The following is an 18,590-nucleotide window of genomic DNA, read 5'->3' on the forward strand; positions in this document are numbered from 1 at the left end:
TCTGTCAAAGCTCGAGGACCGCTCTGTTTTGTTTGTTGGTTCTTTGGTTCTCCCTTTCTTTCATTTTTTTTTTTTTTGGGTGATACTTTCTTGCTTAGCATATTACTGCTTGATTGCTGCATATGGGGGGACTGGTTGAGATGACAAATTTTATTCTAAATGATAAATTCTTATAACTATTTTAATTTAAACTTTCTTTTTAAAAATTAAAGCATTATGATGATTTAATGATTCTTATTTTGTATCTCTAATTGCGTATCAATAGGGAACCTAACTGTTGAAGGGGTTTGCAAAGACTAAGGGGTGGAACTACGCTTTGCAAGTATATCTAAATTAATATATTTCCTTTTCTTTGGAATGTTGAAAAATTTTATTTTAGCAAATCATTAGCATACAAAGAGGGTGAAACAAGACCCTTACAGAAATCAGAACTAATATACATGAACTAATCTGAACCGAGAGCTCCTGAAAATTGAGAAACTCAGAACAGGATGCAAGCTTGAATTCATGTGCCACCCATAACCAAAGAGGTTCTTCATGATGGATGAGTAGACTTTAGGCTTGCTTCTTTCTTGTCCTTTAAAAGCCCTCTGATTTCTTTTCTTCCAAATTTTCCAGAATGTTGAGCAAGTAATTGATTTCCATAGGATTTTCCTGCCTTGTTGTATCTTGGGGTTTTGTCTAGTGTGTAAAAAAACCACTGCTGAGTATGGAATGACTCATATGATTTAGCATTCTTTACCAAAATTATGAAACAAAGGAGCAATGAAGGAGTAAGTGGTTGACTGATTTTGAAGTAGCTTTGCATGAGTAGCATCTGCCCGTGTACACCATCCTCTCCTCTGTAAGTGGGCAATAGTCAATCGTCTTTCCCAAGTAATCAGCCAGGTGAAGAAGCTTATATTCATAGGTGCACCCTTCACCCATATTAATTCTGTTGGGAAATTGTGCTGCAATTTGCAACAGCTAATGGGTGTAGACTGATCTCATTGAGAAGCACCCTGAACCGACATAGGCCAGAGCAATATATTAACACCTCTTACTCTGTCTTTGCTGAATACTGCAGCCTGATTAGGGTTGCAACTTCAGCTTCCTTCATGCCTCTGGGAATCTAGTGAACATTGTGTTCCAGAAAATGGTTCCTGTGGTGCCTTATTTTTCTGAAAAAGTTCAGTTCCCCCTAATCAGGGATCTTTCCAAAAAGAAACAGAGTTGCCTTAACCAATTATAATTGAGGCTACCTGACAGAAGTATTCTTGTGCTGGGAGAATCCCCTTCCATAAACCAAATCCCTGAGGCAAAACCAGTTGTTGGTGAAAGCAAGCTTCAGCTCTATTCTCATATTTTCAATGTGCCTTCTTTTTTCTTGAGAAATTCAGTGGAGATTTGGTGAATGACTGCATAAAATTCTCCATCCCCCAACCCCCCCTCCCCCCAACTAGGGATCTTTCCAAAAAGATATAGATTTGCCTGAACCAATTATAATTTAGGCAACCTGACAGAAGGATTCTTGTGCTGAGAGAATCCCCTTCCATAAACGACATCCATGGGCAAAAGCACCTGTTGGGGAAAGCAATCATCAGCTCTATGCCCATAAATGGTTCTTCTTCTCTTTGAAACACCATAACCATTTTCTAAGAACGAATTGGTTCATTTAGGGGAATGACTGCATAAACTTCTTCCCCCCTGACCTTTCCAAAAAGAAATGGAGTTGCCTGAACCGATTATAATTTAGGCCACCTGACAGAAGTATTCTTGCGCTAAGAGAATCCCCTTCCATAAACGACATCCATGGGGAAAAAATACCTGTTGGGGAATGAAAGCCTCAGCTGTATGCCCATAAATGGTTCTTCTCCTCTTTGAAACACCATAACCATTTGCTAAGAATGTATTGGTTCATCAAATGTAGAGACTTAATGCCTAGCCTCCAAGTCCTTCGGCAACAAGACCTTAGACCAGTTAAGTGTGTCTCTCTCCACATGACAAGTAGACAATGTGTTTTTTATCAGTGTGAGCCTTAAATCAATGAGGCATAGAAGTCAATACGGGGGTATGTGGGTAACACAAGTTAGACAATGTGCTTTTTATCACTGTGAGCCTCCCTTTGCAAGACAAGTTGTTGGCTTTCCAAGAAGCCAATCTTCTTTCGAACCTTTCCACTGCCAATTTCCACAAGATTTTGTATTTAGAAGTTGCAATGATGCAGTATGAGCTTCAAGGCCTGTGATGGAAATGTTTGACATTTTTAGGATTTTTGGGCAATTTTTATTTATTTATTTTCTAGATTCTTCAGGTTACGCTATTTCTAAAATAGTATTCTTTTATTCATCTTCCATTGTTTGGGTTTGAATTCATTCGACTTCGACGACTTTCAGAGGAATCATGAAAACTAAGGTGTAGTCCCAAGAGGGGGGGAGGGGGTGAATTGGGTAATTTAAATTTTCTTTTAATTCTTTTTAAGATTCTTAACCTTTTGTTGATTTAACAATCACACAGCAAAGTGTTTACTTATTCAATCCTCAAACCAAAACACAATTTATTAAAACTTAATCACCCAATCAAATAATTGATTTACCAAGTATAAGTCAATATATGCATCGCAGTACTATCAAGATTAATTTAACCTTTAATACTTGGTTAGCTTAACCATAACTTTGGAATATCAACACACCCTAATCAATATCAAACTTTAAACCATTCAACCACAATATATTCAATCAATATATGAGCTTCAGCTCTTAGATAAGTTTCAGCCTTTGTAGCCCTGTGTATATGAAATTTGATTTAAGTCCTGCAGAGAATGAATTTGATCTTTTTTTATGATAATCAATATAACATTCACACTCTTCCCAAAATTCAGATTTCGAATAAACCTTCCGTTAATAGGTTTTGAGTTGTTAACCAATTAACGTACTCCCTTAAGGTTTCTGCAAATTATTGATCAACCAACGTACTCCCTTTCGGTTTCTACAATCCCAAAAACAAATTAAATTTCAGCTTATTTAAAATCCAATTCACGTAGTTTTTATGATTAAGAAATATAAATCATCCACGCAGTTAATTTATGTTGAAAATAAAGAGAGTAAGGAAAAGAGAGTGATACTGCATTTTTTACGAGGTTCGGTTTATCCCCAGCCTATGTCCTCGCCTTAGGCAAACTACCTAAGGATTCCACTATACCAGTTCCTTTCCGGGCGGAACAAGACCGTTATACACTCCTTTCAGTAGGCTAGAGTAATGACCTCTCCAAGTGATACCTCACGCTTGGTCAACGATCCAACAACCTGGAATCGTCTAGCTTAACCATAACTTTGGAATATCAACACACCCTAATCAATATCAAACTTTAAACCATTCAACCACAATATATTCAATTAATATATGAGCTTCAGCTCTTAGATAAGTTTAAGCCTTTGTAGCCCTATGTATATGAAATTTGATTTAAGTCCCGCAGAGAATGAATTTGATCTTTTTTTATGATAATCAATATAACATTCACACTCTTCCCAAAATTTAGATTTCGAATAAACCTTCCGTTAATAGGTTTTGAGTTGTTAACCAATCAACGTACTCCTTTAAGGTTTCTGCAAATTATTGATCAACCAACGTACTCCCTTTCGGTTTCTGCAATCCCAAAAATAAATTAAATTTCAGCTTATTTAAAATCCAATTCACGTAGTTTTTATGATTAAGAAATATAAATCATCCACGCAGTTAATCTATGCTGAAAATAAAGAGAGTAAGGGAAAGAGAGTGATACTGCATTTTTTACGAGGTTCGGTTTATCCCCAGCCTACGTCCTCGCCTTAGGCAAACTACCTAAGGATTCCACTATACCAGTTCCTTTCCGGGCGGAACAAGACCGTTATACACTCCTTTCAGTAGGCTAGAGTAATGACCTCTCCAAGCGATACCCCACGCTTGGTCAACGATCCAACAACCTGGAATCGTCTAAGAACTACAAGAAATACGAAATAAATGCTGCGTACAAGAACACTTTCCAACAAAGAAGATTAGTACAAATTCAAAACTATATACTTCAAAGTAATACAATACGAAATTGAAATTGAAGTTCAAGGAATTTTATCACCTGCTATTTCTTTCAATGAGTGAAAGATTCAGACTTTGAGCGCACAATCAGTGATTGAGAGTCAGCAAATCTCAGTGGATTTTGTAAGCTATATGTGAGCAGGAGAGCCTTTGAAAGATGAGAGCAATTTAGAGAGTTTGAGAGCTGAAATTGATGCTTGGTGAATAAAATCAATGATCTTGAGGCTATTTATAGACTTGAGAAAAGGAATTTACTTGATCCCCAAGTTTACTTGGAGTAGTGCCCGAGTTTTAGATAAGTTTGAGCCCCAAGCAATCAAATTTTAAAAACTTTCCCGTTATAAAAATTTGAATTTTACCGCGTGGTAGCAGCCTGTCACTTTAGGTTAGGCGCCTGTCATTTTAAAACTCAGTTTAATTTCAAAGTCAGAAGGGTGACAGTCGCCTGGCAAAACCCAGTCAGGCTTCTCATTTTACCACGTCAGGTGCCTGTCAAGGTCTGGTCAGTAGCCTGATGACCTTCTGTCTGTCCATCTTAGAAACATTAAATATGTCAGCCTACTGAGGGTTTTTAGTCAGGCTTTTGTCTAGTTCAAAAAATGTCGTTTTTAAGATTTCTTTGTAAAAACTCTATTTGTTTCTCAAATCTTGAATTTTTGATTTGTTTACTTAAACAATAATTTCCAAGATTAAAAATTAGGTCTCTAGGTCTCTTATCTAATGAGTTTCAAACAATCTCATATTGGTGTATACTTGAAGTACTTACATAACATGTCCTATAGACTCTTTCAACTTTTCAATTCTTGAATTCCTTGAAGTCTTCACATATGAATTTGTTTGCTTTGAGTCCTTTAGGTCCTGAACTTCATCTTTCTTTGAGCTTTCATTCTAGATCACTTGAATTGATGTAAGCTTTCAAAATATTCCTTGTGATCATTTGTTGTATGCTTAGATCTCCTGAATTTGAGCTTCCAAGATCTGTTTTCTTGAAACATCATAACTTTGAAGCATATTAAATTTCCTTGCTTTGTTATCATCAAAATAAGAGTTGTAAGCCTTGTTAGGCCAACAAATCATATTCAATTGTGGCATGCAATGGATTGAGAGATCAATAACGAAGCAATAAAGATTTTATGGGTTGAGGTATCTTGTTTTTTCAATATTCTTGAATTTGAATCTTGAATTTAGATCGAAGAATTCTTGTAACCTCTCGTTGCTTAAATATTATTTGATTGATTTCATTAGTATCAAATTATTAGTGTATACGCTCCCCAAATATGCTTAGCAGAAAATCATAGAAGACAATATTGAGAAGATATGGATAGTATTGTACAAGAGATATCAATGTCTGAAAAAGACATTTATAGGAGCTGATTTAAATGGTCACATTGGAAAGGATAATATAGGATATGAGAGGATACATGGAGGCCATGGATACAGAGATAAAAATGAGGCCAGTAATACAATCTTAGATTTTACCATGCCTTACGATTTGGTTATATCAATACTTGCTTTATAAAAAGAGAACACTTAACAACCTTCAAGATTGGGTATAATAAAAGCCAAACAGACTTTTTCATAACTAAGAATGAGGATCATCTATCTTGTAACGATTGTAAAATTATTCTAGGTGAAAGTTTGTCTACTTAGCATAGTCTTAATATTAGACATACGTATCAAAAATTGGAAGAGAAGGAGTAGCATAAATCGACACAAGAGAACTAGATGATGGAACTTGAAGGGAGAGATAATATTAATAAAATTCAAAGATAAAATGAGCAAAGAGTGTGATTAGATTGTAGGGGGTAAGGTTGATGCAAATACTCTTTGGAATAAAATGGCAAATTCTATGGTAAGGGTAGTAAAAGGGGTTTTAGGTGAGTCCAAAGGAAGATACTTGGGTTGTAAAGAAAGTTGGTGGTGGAATCAAAAGTCCAAAAAGCCGTTAAGGCATAAAGAAATTGGTATAAAATATGGCAAAATTGTAGAAATATAGAAAATTTTGAAAAATATAAAGAAGCGAGAAAAAAGAAAAAGAAAAAATGACTATTAGTGAAGCTAAACATAGAGCTTATGATACTTTATATTCTTGATACAAAAGAAGGAGAAAAAAAACATTTATAAACTTGCTAGAGTTAGAGAAAGAAAATGCAAAGATTTAGGTGATGTAAAATGTATAAAGGACGAGAATGATAATGTCTTAATTAGAGAAGAAGACATAAAAGAGAGGTGATAGAGATACTTTGGTAAGTTGTCTAATGAAAACCAAAATGAAAGATTGAACTTGGAAGTGACAGATGAGGAGAAGATTAAAATTAGAGATTTATTCTCAAAATTAAGGTCCTTGAAGTTAAGATGACATTAAGAAAAATGAAAAGTGGGGAATTTATAGGACCAGATAAAATACTAGTTAAAGTTTGGAAATGTTAAGGGGATAAAGGAATTATTTGGTTAACAAATCTATTTAACACTATTACAAAACCAAGAAAATGCTAGAAGAATGGAGGAAAAGTACTCTAGTACCTTTGTACAACAATAAAGGCAATATTCAAAACTGTAATAATTATTGTGGAATTAAGATTATGAGCCATATAATGAAATTATGGGAAAGGGTAATTGAACATTGAATAAAATTAGAAATGAAGATTTCAGAAAATAAATTTGGTTTTATGCTTGTGTGATCAACAACAGAAGCTATTTATGTTTTAAGAAGTTTAATGGAAAAGTTTAGGGAAAAGAAGAGGGATTTGCATATGGTTTCTATTGACCTAGAGAAAGCTTATGATAGAGTACCTAAGGAGGTTCTTTGGTAGTTCCTAGAAAGGAAAGGAGTGTGCAGTAGATATACAAAGGTCATTAAGGATATGTATGATAGAGTAGTGACTAGCGTTAGGACTATAGGAGGAGAATCTAGAGATTTTCTAATTATAGTAGGTGTACGTCAAGGTTCTTCTTTGAGTCCTTATCTTTTTACTTTAGTAATTGATGAACTAACTAAAAATATCCAAAATGAGATTCCTTGAATCCTTGGTGTATGTAGTTTGCAGATGATATTGTGTTGAATGATAATAGTAGGAGTGGAGTGGAATGTAAGATAGAACTTTGGAGAGCCACATTAGAGTCTAAAGGGTTTAGGAGAAGTAGGTATAAGACAGAATATATGAAATGTAATTTCAGTAATGCAAGGAGTAGAAATAGAGAAAAGATTGAAAGTGGAATAGTGATCCCAAAAGGGTGGGTGAATTGGGTTATTAAAATCTTTAAGTTCCTTTAACAAATTTTTACTTACTTGTTTAATACACACGATAAAACTTAAGTAAACCAATCAATTCACAATTAAAACTCAAACAATCCACAAATTAACTGAAAACTTAAACAACCAATCAATTTACGAGTAACCAATCACAAATACCAAACCAATCACAATTTGAAGACCTTTGTGGAATTTCAGCTTTTTTTGTAAGCAGCCTTGTAAGTAAATTGCAACCCTGTTTTTGAATTGATTTTATTGTGTTCTCTTAATTAAGATTTCCGCAAATTAACCAACGTACTCCTTTGTGGGTTTCCGCAAACGGTTAATTGAAACGTACTTTCTTTAAATTAAGAGTCTTCTTTTTAATTCAACATTTGAGCCCTGCAACCTGCACTTAACATATACACACACACACACTATATGAAGTTTTGAAATTTAAAAGAATAGGGAAAGAAGAACACCACGTTTTTTATGAGGTTCGGCTTATCCCCATCCTACGTCCTCGCCTTTGGCCATACTACCAAAGGATTCCACTATGAGCGCTCCTTTTCGGGTGGAGCAAACCTTTTACAAAAATCCCTCTTTTTCAAGAAGAGAAATCTCTCCAAGAGATCAACCCACGCTTGGTTCAACGATCCAAATCAGCCTTGAACCGTCAAAGTACAACAAGAAAGGTACAAGAATCTGTGTACAAGATAACTCTCAAAATAGAACAAATTTGTAGAGTTAGAGCACTTAAATATACTTCAATCAAATATAAAGATAGAAAGTATGAAGCTCAAGATTAGAGATCACTAAGGGTTCTTTAGGGATTGAGAAAACTCAGTATTAGAACCGTAGGCTTATGAATCGGCAGCAATTCAGATGAATTCTCCCAGATGGAGTGTGAGCAAGAAAGAGCTTTGTGAGAGATTGAGAGTTGAATGCTTGAATGCTGTGTGATTGCTTGGTGATTTGATTTCTTGGGTTTAAATGAGTATTTATAGACTTTTTAGGATGAGTTTCCTTGTTTCCCAAGTTACTTGGAGTGTCCACCAAGTTTTTATAACGTTCATATTTGAAAAACTAATTTTTAGAATTTTCCCGTTAAAGCTCAAAATTTAAAATCTCGTAGAGTCAGTCGGTTGGACAGGCGACTGGGTAGGTATTTCTACAAGGTCAGTCGGCTGGACAAGCGGCTGAGACCCTTCTGTCTGCTAGAAATAAATTCCAGGAAATTGTCAGTCGACTGATTGAACACAGTTCAAAAAGAGTTAGTTAGCTGGGCTTGTCAGTCAGTTGATTGATCTTAGTTCAAAATGGTCAGTCAGTCGGGCAGTTATTCAACAGGTATGTTTGTCAGTCGGTTGGGAAAATTCAGTGTATTTTGGTCAGTTGGCAAACTAGTCAATTTTGTGAAAAACTTTCATTTTTTTATTTTTAAACCCTTGTTATTTGAAAGACTCAATGTAATTTTTCAAAACCATTTTCTAGGGTTTTTAAAAGTTGGTCTCTAAGTCTATGATGCATCCTAATGAGCTTCATAGGTCTAAATTATATTTGAACTGAAGTACTTTCAAACGACTTTCTAAATATAAACTCTTTAAGCACTAAGTCTTCAAGCTTTTTGTCCATCTCTCGAGGTTCAGCTTGACTTCAAGTCCTAATTGCCTTTAAGCTTTAAGTTTGACATGTACTACTTCTATACTCCGGTAAGCTTTCATTTGGCTTTAATTGCTAAGCTTCCTTCCATGATAACTTTGTTTAAACCTGAAATATTATCACTTAACAACACATGTTAATATATCCTTAATTTGTTATCATTAAAATAAGATTGAAAAGCCTAGTTAGGCCAACAAAGATTAAACTTGATAATCAAGAGATTAATAGCATTGGTAGATTTAAATATCTTGGATCTATTAGGCAAGCTAAAGGGGAAATTGAAGAAGATATAGTACATAGAATTAAAATAGATTGGGTAAAATGGAGGAGTGCGTCAGGTGTGTTGTTTGTTAATAGAATACCCTTAAAACTAGAAGGAAAGTTTTATAAACGACTATAAGGTCAGCTATGCTTAATGGTTTAGAATGTTGGGCAACTAAAAAACAACATGTACAAAAGATTAAAATTGCTGAGATGTGAATGTTAAGGTCGGTGAATGGTTTAACATTAAAAGATAAAGTAAGAAATGAGCATAGGTATAACACCGATTGAAAACAGATAAGGGAGAGGTGGATGAGATGGTTTGAGCATTTGTAATGCAAATCTAGTAGAGCACCTGTGAGAAGGAGTAAGTTAGTTATTGTTTTTGACATGAAAAGGGGTAGGGGTAGGCCTAAAATAACTTGGAATAAGGTAGTGAGGAAGGATTTAACAGGCCTTAATCTAATAGAGGAAAACACTTTTGATTGCGTGAATTGGCGGAAAAGAATTCATGTAGCCGACCCCACCTAGTGGGACTTAAGGCTTGTTGTTGTTGTATTATTCAATATTCATAAAATTTTACTATTTTCACAGAATTTTTATAGTAAGATTTTATAAGCTAACAATTTAGTACATTAGGGTTTTTATGATTATCTAGGGTCTTTATGAATCTATGATTTAAAGATTTTTACATTTATGTGTTGTTTTGATTTTTATGGATTTGATATTATTTTCCATTAATTATGGATTCCTAGAGATTGTTTACTTGTTTTAGGGGAAACAATTATAGATGTTTTGATGTGTAAGTGTGTAACCATGAGGGGCAGATTTGAATATTGAGCATTCAGCCTATGGAGTTCTATCTTCTTTTTTGTTCTCTCTTTTAATCCCCTGTTAGTTTTCCTGTTGTTTTCTCTATTTTCCTGCATCCCTCTCTTATGCCAATAGGTCTTGCATAATTTGGTACCAAAGCCTCATCTCAACCCTCCAAGAGAGCTTTTAAAAAGTCACTAGTCACAGTCACCAGCCACCTCTGCCTTCCAGTATCTCAGCCCTGCTACCATACAACTACATTGAAAACAGTAATCATCAAACAATCCAACACATACAGAGAAACCAATTGATTTGCAGCATTGTGAGTGAAGATAAACGGAGTAAAGAGAGAGGTTTAAAAAATAAAAAGGAAAAAGACTGTTGTCACTCTTGGCCATTGTCAGAACTCAGAACTGAGCAGAGGTAGCAGAGAGCAAGGAAAAAAAAAAATCTGCTGCTGTTGCTGCATCACCACCATCTTCATCCTCAGTTGAGAAACTCAACCAGCAAATCTTCTGTGCTGAATCCCAAAATAATTCACTGGACTCTCCTTGCCCTTCAATCACAGGCTCTCAACCGGAGCACCAGGGTCTTTGAAGCTTTGCAAGAACAGTCACAGCACTGCAAGCTGCCTGATGCGCTTCTCCAATATCACAGGTTTGTGGCCCATCCATCTTCCATGTTTTTGTGCTATTATATGTAATAACTTTCCAAACCCCTAACCCCCAACCCCAATTCGATCCTCAATGCTGTCCTCACTCCTCATCACCCATGGCCAATCCTTGCCAATAACCATTGTGACCAAGGACCGATTTGAGCTGATTCAGCTAGATGCCCTTTTTGAACGGAGAAATCTGGATCTCCAATATTTCAAGGACATCATAGACATTGGCAGTCAACTGTCGCACGAAAATGGCTTGTATAGATATGGGGATAAAAGGGCCGTAGTTATGACAACTTCTCTGACACTTACCGAGTTACGCAGTCAACTTGATATTGTTAAAGCTAGGAACATGGTTGACCAAAAAGAGTTTATTGTTGAAGAAGAAAAGGAGAGGTCTATGGAGATGCTTAGTGAGCCCCATGTGAAGACCAGTTGTATAAGGATTTGAGGATGTGAGTGAGATCACATGTGGAATATATCATTCTCAATAAGTTTATTTTCGATGCTCCCCACTTGCATTCATGTTTATTTATGAAGCATGGAGAATATGACATTACCATTGAATAATTGGATAAAATGGAAGACCTAACATCAATGATAGGTCTCTTCCTCTATTTATATATACACAGTGTTTTAAAAGGTGTTTTTGAGGCGCGCCTTGAGGCATTTTGCTGCTAGACGGCACTGGGGCATAGTTCAAAAGGTGAAAATCCTGCTATGCGTATGCTTTCTGGGTCAGAGTGTACGCCTCCACTGAAAAAATGCATTTTTTATGCCTCAAAGAGGAAGGCGCACGCATTCTGGGACCAGCCCTTAACTTACTTTTATAATATAAAAAAATTAAAGAAACTGCAAAATAGGCCAGAAAGGCCCTTTCTTTCGTGCGTCTATCAACGAATGGATGAAGAATTGTTGAAGACTCCTCCCTTTGACAAGCGCTCCATCACTTCGACAAAGAGCCACTGTCATCTTCTTCGATGAGCTCCTCCGACGGGATGACTGCGCTGCCACCTCTATCTAGCTGTTCATCTCTTTCGCTCTCTCATTCTCTCTCTACGACGAGATAATTGGGTTGTCTTTGAGTGTCTCTTACTCTCGTCTCGTGTGTCTCTTTCTCGGCTCGAGACCCTTATCGATGGAGGTAGTGGACTCTGGAGAGAAGATGGTGTGAGAGAGGCAACTAGAAAAGCAAGATTTCTTTACTGGTTGGGAAGGCAACATGCAAGGAGGGCATGTGGCTGTAGCATTACACTTACAAGTATACAGTGTATAGGCAATAAAGACGGAATTAGTTAATGTGTTTTGACTTTTGTTGAACTATTTTTTTATTTTAAAATTCAGACAAAAAAATTTATAATTTATCTTAATAAATTTCATAATATTTTTTGTATATATAATTTATTTTATATTTTTAAAATAAAAAAAGAAAAATCTCAAAACTCTTATGCCTCAACTCCTTTAGGCTTACGTCTTGCCTCAATAGGGATAAAATGACTCGCCTTACGTCTTCGCCTTTTAAAACACTGGTAATACATGTCATGTACAATACCAATGACCATAATACCCTTACTAATTCAGACTTATTAACACATAATAATAATGCTAAATGACTAAATAAGCACTAATACTCCCCCTCAAGCTGGAACGTATGTATCATATGCTCCTAGCTTATTACAAATGAATTTCACACAAGTACCTCCCAAGGCTTTAGTGAATAAATCAACTAGCTGAAACTCAAACTTCACATAAGTAGTTGTAAATGAGCGTCTGTACAAGTTTCTCCTGAATAAAATGACAATCAACTTCAATGCGCTTTGTCCACTCATGGAAGACCGGTTTGGAAACAATATGAATAGTAGTTCGATTATCACACATTAACTCCAGAGGCTGAGAATATGGAAAACCTAGTTCTTTCAACATGTTCTACAACCAAACAAGTTCACATGTAGTGTGCACCATAGCCCTATACTCTGACTTAGTACTTGACTTGGCCACCACAATTTGTTTCTTACTTTTCCAAGACACCTGATTACCACCGACAAAGATACAATAGCCGATTGTGGATCTTTGATTGGGAGGCATCCCAACCCAATTCGCATTTGTATATCCTTAAATATGATTGTGGCCCCAATCTTGATATAAGAGGCCTCTCCTTGGTGCACGTTTGAGATATCTCAAAATGTGAATTATTGCATCCCCGTGACTTTTTCTTGGGGAATCAAGAAACTGACTCACAATACTTGTTGCGAAGGATATATCTGGTCGAGTGACTGGAAAATAATTCAACTTTCCAATAAGTCTCCGGTAGTGTCCTAGTTTGGGCAACAAATCACTCATATTTGGAAGTAACTTACTATTGGGATCCATGGGTGTATCGATAAGTTTGGATCCCAATAGCCCTTCTTATCTAAAAGATCAAGAACATACTTTCTCCTAGACAAGACAATTCTTGTACAAGATCTTTATACTTCTATACCGAAGACATACTTCAATAGTCCCAAATACTTTGTCTGAAACTTAGTCCCAAATGCTTTTGGCTTCAAATACCTTGATCATCATCTCCAGTAATCACAATCTCATCCACACACACTAAGCAAAATCCTTCCAGATGGTGTATGGAGATAAAATACGAAATGATCTATTGCACACCGTTGAAGGCCAAACTCAAGTATTATAGTACTGAAGTGATTAAACCATGCCCTTGGAGATTGTTTTAAGCCATATAGTGACTTCTTGAGCCGACACACTAAGCTTGACTCCCCTAGGCATCAAACCCAAGGGCCAGTGATAGGTGGTGCCTAAGGAGATGAACAAACGTACTGAGGCAAGTTTGGCTACAAGGGAGAATGTGTTTGAATAGTCTAGGCTATACACCTGAGTATATCCCTTAGCAACAAGGCAAGCCTTCAATTGAGCCGAGGAACCATCTAGATGAACCTTCACAATGTACACCCAACGACAACCAACCATATACTTATCAATAAGAAGATGTACCAAGTTCCAAGTATCATTACCCTGTAGAGCACACATTCCTTCTATCATTGCATTCCTCCACCCATAGTGGACAGGGCTTTAGAAATAGATTTTGGTAGAGCAATAGAAGACAAAGTACTAACAAAACAGTAATATGAGGGTGACAAGAAATCATAACAAACAAATTAAAGATTGAGTGTTGGGTACGACTACATTTACCTTTTCGAACAGCAATGGGTGAGTTAACATCTTGGGAAATAGGATCATCTGACGAGGGAACTAAAGGCATAGAAGTGGAAGCTAGAGGAGGCTCCCCTCCCTTGATTTGTCGTGTGTATACCTGAAAATTGGGATAATCCGGGAGATGAGAAAGATTTAAACGGAATGAAGGTATTGGAGGATTGGGCTGATGCTAGGTTAGGATCTGGCAGACAAGGTAGAGGAAGAGACTCATTAAGGTCAATAGAACTTGAGAAACTAGAGTAGTATGGTGTAAACTCAAAAGAGGTGACATTAGCAGAGATAAAGAATCAATGTAAAGTAGGGCTATAACATTGGTATCCCTTTTGAGTATAGGAATATCCTAGAAAAATGCATTTGATAGCGCGAGGATACAATTTATCTTTTGTTGGAGTTAATTGATGGACAAAAGACACAACCAAATATACGAGGAGGAAGGGAGAACAAAGGAGTCTTAGTGAAGATAACCGAATATGGGATTTTACCATTAAGGACCGAGGATTGCATTTTATTAATGAGCGAGCAAGCAATGAGCACGAAATCACCCCAAAAAAAAGGACATTTTTTTGATACATAGGGTACGAGTGAGAATATGTATCTTTTTCCATTTTGCAACTCCATTTTGTTGTGGAAAGTGGGCACAAGACGACTGATCGATCATACTAGAATTAGTCATGTAGGTATTGAATTGGGTACTGAAGTATTCCTTAGCATTATCACTACGAAGTATCTTGACTGGCATATGAAACTGAGTCTTTATTCGAGAACAGAAGGCACAAAAGACATTAAACAACTCAAAACGATCATTCATTAAATACAACTATGTCATCATGTAGTAGTCATCGAAAAATGTAAGAAAGTACTGAAACCCCAATTTCGATGTGACACGTCTCGGACCCCAAACATAAGAATGGACGAGCATGAAAGGACTATATGCCCGTTTGTTGACTTGGGAAGCAAAGGGAACGTGATGATGTTTTTCCAACTGACAAGACTTGCACTCAATACTAGAGACAGAACTCAAGGTAGGAACTAGCTGTTTTAATTTTGTCCAAGGACAGATGGCAAGGCGACAATGGATTTGAAGCAGTGTAGGAATGACTGTGCAGGCAATAGGAGAAGAGAGTGACACAAAGTAGTAGAGTCTACAAGCCTCACGTCCTGTGCCAATTTTCTTCCTCATCTTCAGATCCTGAATAATCATAGAATCAGGAAAGAAGGTTATAAAGCAATTTAGTGCCTTTGTAAGCTTACTAACTTACATAAGATTGAAAGGGGACTTAGGAATGTATAAAACAGAAGAAAAAAGATGGAGTAGGATTTGCTATTTCTATCCCTTTAACTGCAGTTATGTACCCATCAACAAGGGTGCCTTGAGGTAGATTTTTAGTATATTGGAGGGCAGAAAAGAAGTTGCTTACACCTGTCACATGGTCAACAGCAGCAGAGCTGATAATCCAAGGAATAGTGGGAGAGATACCAGATGACATACAAACTGTAGGATTGCCATTCTAAGCAAAAGATGCATTGTGATGAGATGCTTGTTGGAATGTTTGATACTGTAGGAACCTTGAATACTCTTCCTCTGAAATAGTTATCGTATTCTGTTCACTTGAACAAATGCCTGACGATGTCAGAAATGCACAGCAAACAAAAAGCTCTTGGGATTCCCAAACTGAACTTCTGGACCAACCAAAACAACCACAAGTGAATTTTCAGACCTCAAACACAAATGATTCAACTGTTGATTTAACCATGAACGAGTAACCAACAAGTGGAAATAGCACTGTCACAACCCTACAAAATCAATGTATAAATGCTGCCACTGCTCCAAGAGACTTAAAACAACTGGACATAGCACTGGCACAACCGTTCAAATCAATGTATAAATACTGGCCCCCGCTCCAAGAGACTTAAACACATCCCCAAGAAACCAACATGCAGCTCTAACAGTACCAAACAACCTCTGTACTGTAGAAAATCTGAATTACACAGCAAACAACATCCTCCTGGATTTCATAGAAACCATCCCAACAAACAATGTTCGACTGCGAGAGCAAACCACAAGCACACAACGAACATGAAAGACAGAAAAAAAAAGAATCAAGAACACAGCAACATCACTGTTTCAGGCCTCAATGAACTATATAATCATTGATCAGCAGCTTCAGGCATTAGCAAGCAATCATTCACAGACTGCTGCAAATGAACAACTAAAAAAGGTGATACATTTGGACAAAAAAATGACAAACAACTTGCTATTATGGTGTGAGGAAGGATTCAAGACATTTGGGAGGAAATCGGAGCAAAATGGCTGCTAAAAAATATCTCACATGCCGATGTGTGGGGTTGGCGTTGGGGGCTGCATGGAGGATCCTCTGGCTATAAAATTTGAGAGCTGGCAGATTGGCAGGTTCTGTGGCTTGCTATGTGGCTAGTTTTGCAAAATATGAGGTATTTCTTGAAGTGTTGAAGAGGGCAGCAGCATCCAAGATTTTTCTGGCAACTGCAGTTTTTTTTTTCTGGCAACTGCTGAAGCTGCTCTTGGACTTTGGTGATACTGATGACCCTTCTACTGCAGAAGGTTGCGTGGTATTATGATGTTTAGGGTTTGATTTAGCAACAGTCATGTAATTAAGATTTAAGTCGAGTCTTGCTCTGATACTATATTGAATAATTGGGTAAAATGGAAGACCTAACATCAATGATAGGTCTCTCCCTCTATTTAAAATATATGTCAAGTGCAATTCCAATGACCATAATACCCTTACTAACTCATAGTTTTAACATAACTCTTGCACATAATAATAATGCTAAATGACTAAAAAACCACTAGCAGTTACAATGCAAGTTTTCTTGGTTGGTCAGTTCTTCATCCTTCAAGTATTTTAAATTTGTGGTCAAATTTTTACAAACTGGGGAAGAATGATGCAATATGAGCTTCAAGACATGCGATGGAAATGTTTGACATTTTTAGGATTTTTGGGCAATCTTGTAGTTTTTTATTTTAGATTTTTTTCTTACTATATTTGAATCATTTCTTGGTATGATTTTATAAGTGAATAATTTAGTAGATTATCCAGGGTTTTATAATTTTAAGATTTTAAATTTATGTGTTGTTTTAATTTTTAGGGATTTATATTATGTTCCAATGTTTTAAAAGGCTCAATTGAGGCTTACCTCAAGGCAAGGCATTCCAAAAATGTTATAAGGCTCAATCTAAAATACCAATTTCCAAAAAGGCTATCGCATTACATGCTAAGGCTAACGCGTTTTTACTAAAAAACACGCTTTTTGCGCTTTTTAGTTGAGGCTTACGCATTTTGAGTGTGTGATTCTCAAGTTAGAATTGGTTAGAAAATTTTAACTACACGTTTGAATAAAAGGATGCCATAATATGAATTTATTTCTAACACTCTTGAACCTCAACCTTTCCAAAATAACCAAGAGTTGTATCTTACATCACGAAAATAGTTTGAACTTTATAATGGTATAACTATCTCTTGTCATGATTTAAGTCATGTATTCAAGTTAGCAATTTTTGAATGACCAACAAGTAGTTTGCAAAGTATATCTAGTTTTTATTTTTACATTATATTTGTCATTTTCTTAAATTTTAATTTATTTTAAATATATATAATTTATTTAATGATTTTTTATCTTAAAAAAAAAAAAATTCTTCAGAGGCCTATGCTTCAATGACTTGAGGCTTACACTTTGCCTCAAGGGTTAAAACGCCCCACCTTATGCCTTCGCCTTTTAAAACATTGTTGTGTTCCATTAATTGGGAATTGATGTTAATTCTTAGAGATTGTTAACTTATTTGAGGGGAAAGCCTATATAAAGGTTTGATATGTAACTACAAGGGGCAGATTTGAATATTGGGCATTCAGCCTATGGAGTTTTATCTTCATTTTTATTTTCTCTTTTAATTTCCTGCTTATTTTCCTATTGTTTCCTCTATTTTCCTGCATCCTTCTGTCGTACCAATCAGTGCACAGTGGCAATCCTAAATAGCTGGTATGGACAAAGAAGTCCACTGTGCAATTCAAGTAAGCTACCAATGGATCCAAGTTGAGTATTGTCCCAATTGGAATCATCTTACTCTTTGAGAGTTTGATTTTAAAACCCGAGACTGACTCACTCAAAGCACAGCAAGATTGACCTTTTAAGGATTTTTGATTGAGAATTCTTGTATAAAATCAGAGTGTTATTTGCAAAAAAAAAAAAAAAAAAAAAAAAGTGTAACCTCAGAATGTAAGTAGGTTAATGAGGCCTGAAACCATACCTGTGACAGTAGCTTTGTCAAGCCTTAAACTGAATGCCTCCATAACAATAAAAGGAACTGATGCAATGTGCTATCCATTGTTTACCCATTTTCTTTAGAGTCAGCGATAGAAACTTCCAGTTAATGTGGTCGAAAGCCTTCTCCAAATCTAGTTTGCAAAATACCCCAACTTCTCCTTTCTTAAGCTATGAGTCAATAGTGATGCAACAAAGATTTGTCATCCCTTGACAAAGGCACATTGGCTATTTGAAATGATCAAGTGCAACACACTTTTTTAAGTGATTGGCCAGGAATTTTCCTATAATTTTGTAGATCAATTACAACAGAGTGAACAGACTGGTAGACCTATCGTCTTTGATGTCTTCCACTCTCCCTTTCTCAGGAATCAGTGTAACAAAGGCAAGTAT

This window comes from Malania oleifera, chromosome 13 (genome assembly GCF_029873635.1).
Source record: "Malania oleifera isolate guangnan ecotype guangnan chromosome 13, ASM2987363v1, whole genome shotgun sequence".
NCBI lineage: Eukaryota > Viridiplantae > Streptophyta > Magnoliopsida > Santalales > Ximeniaceae > Malania > Malania oleifera.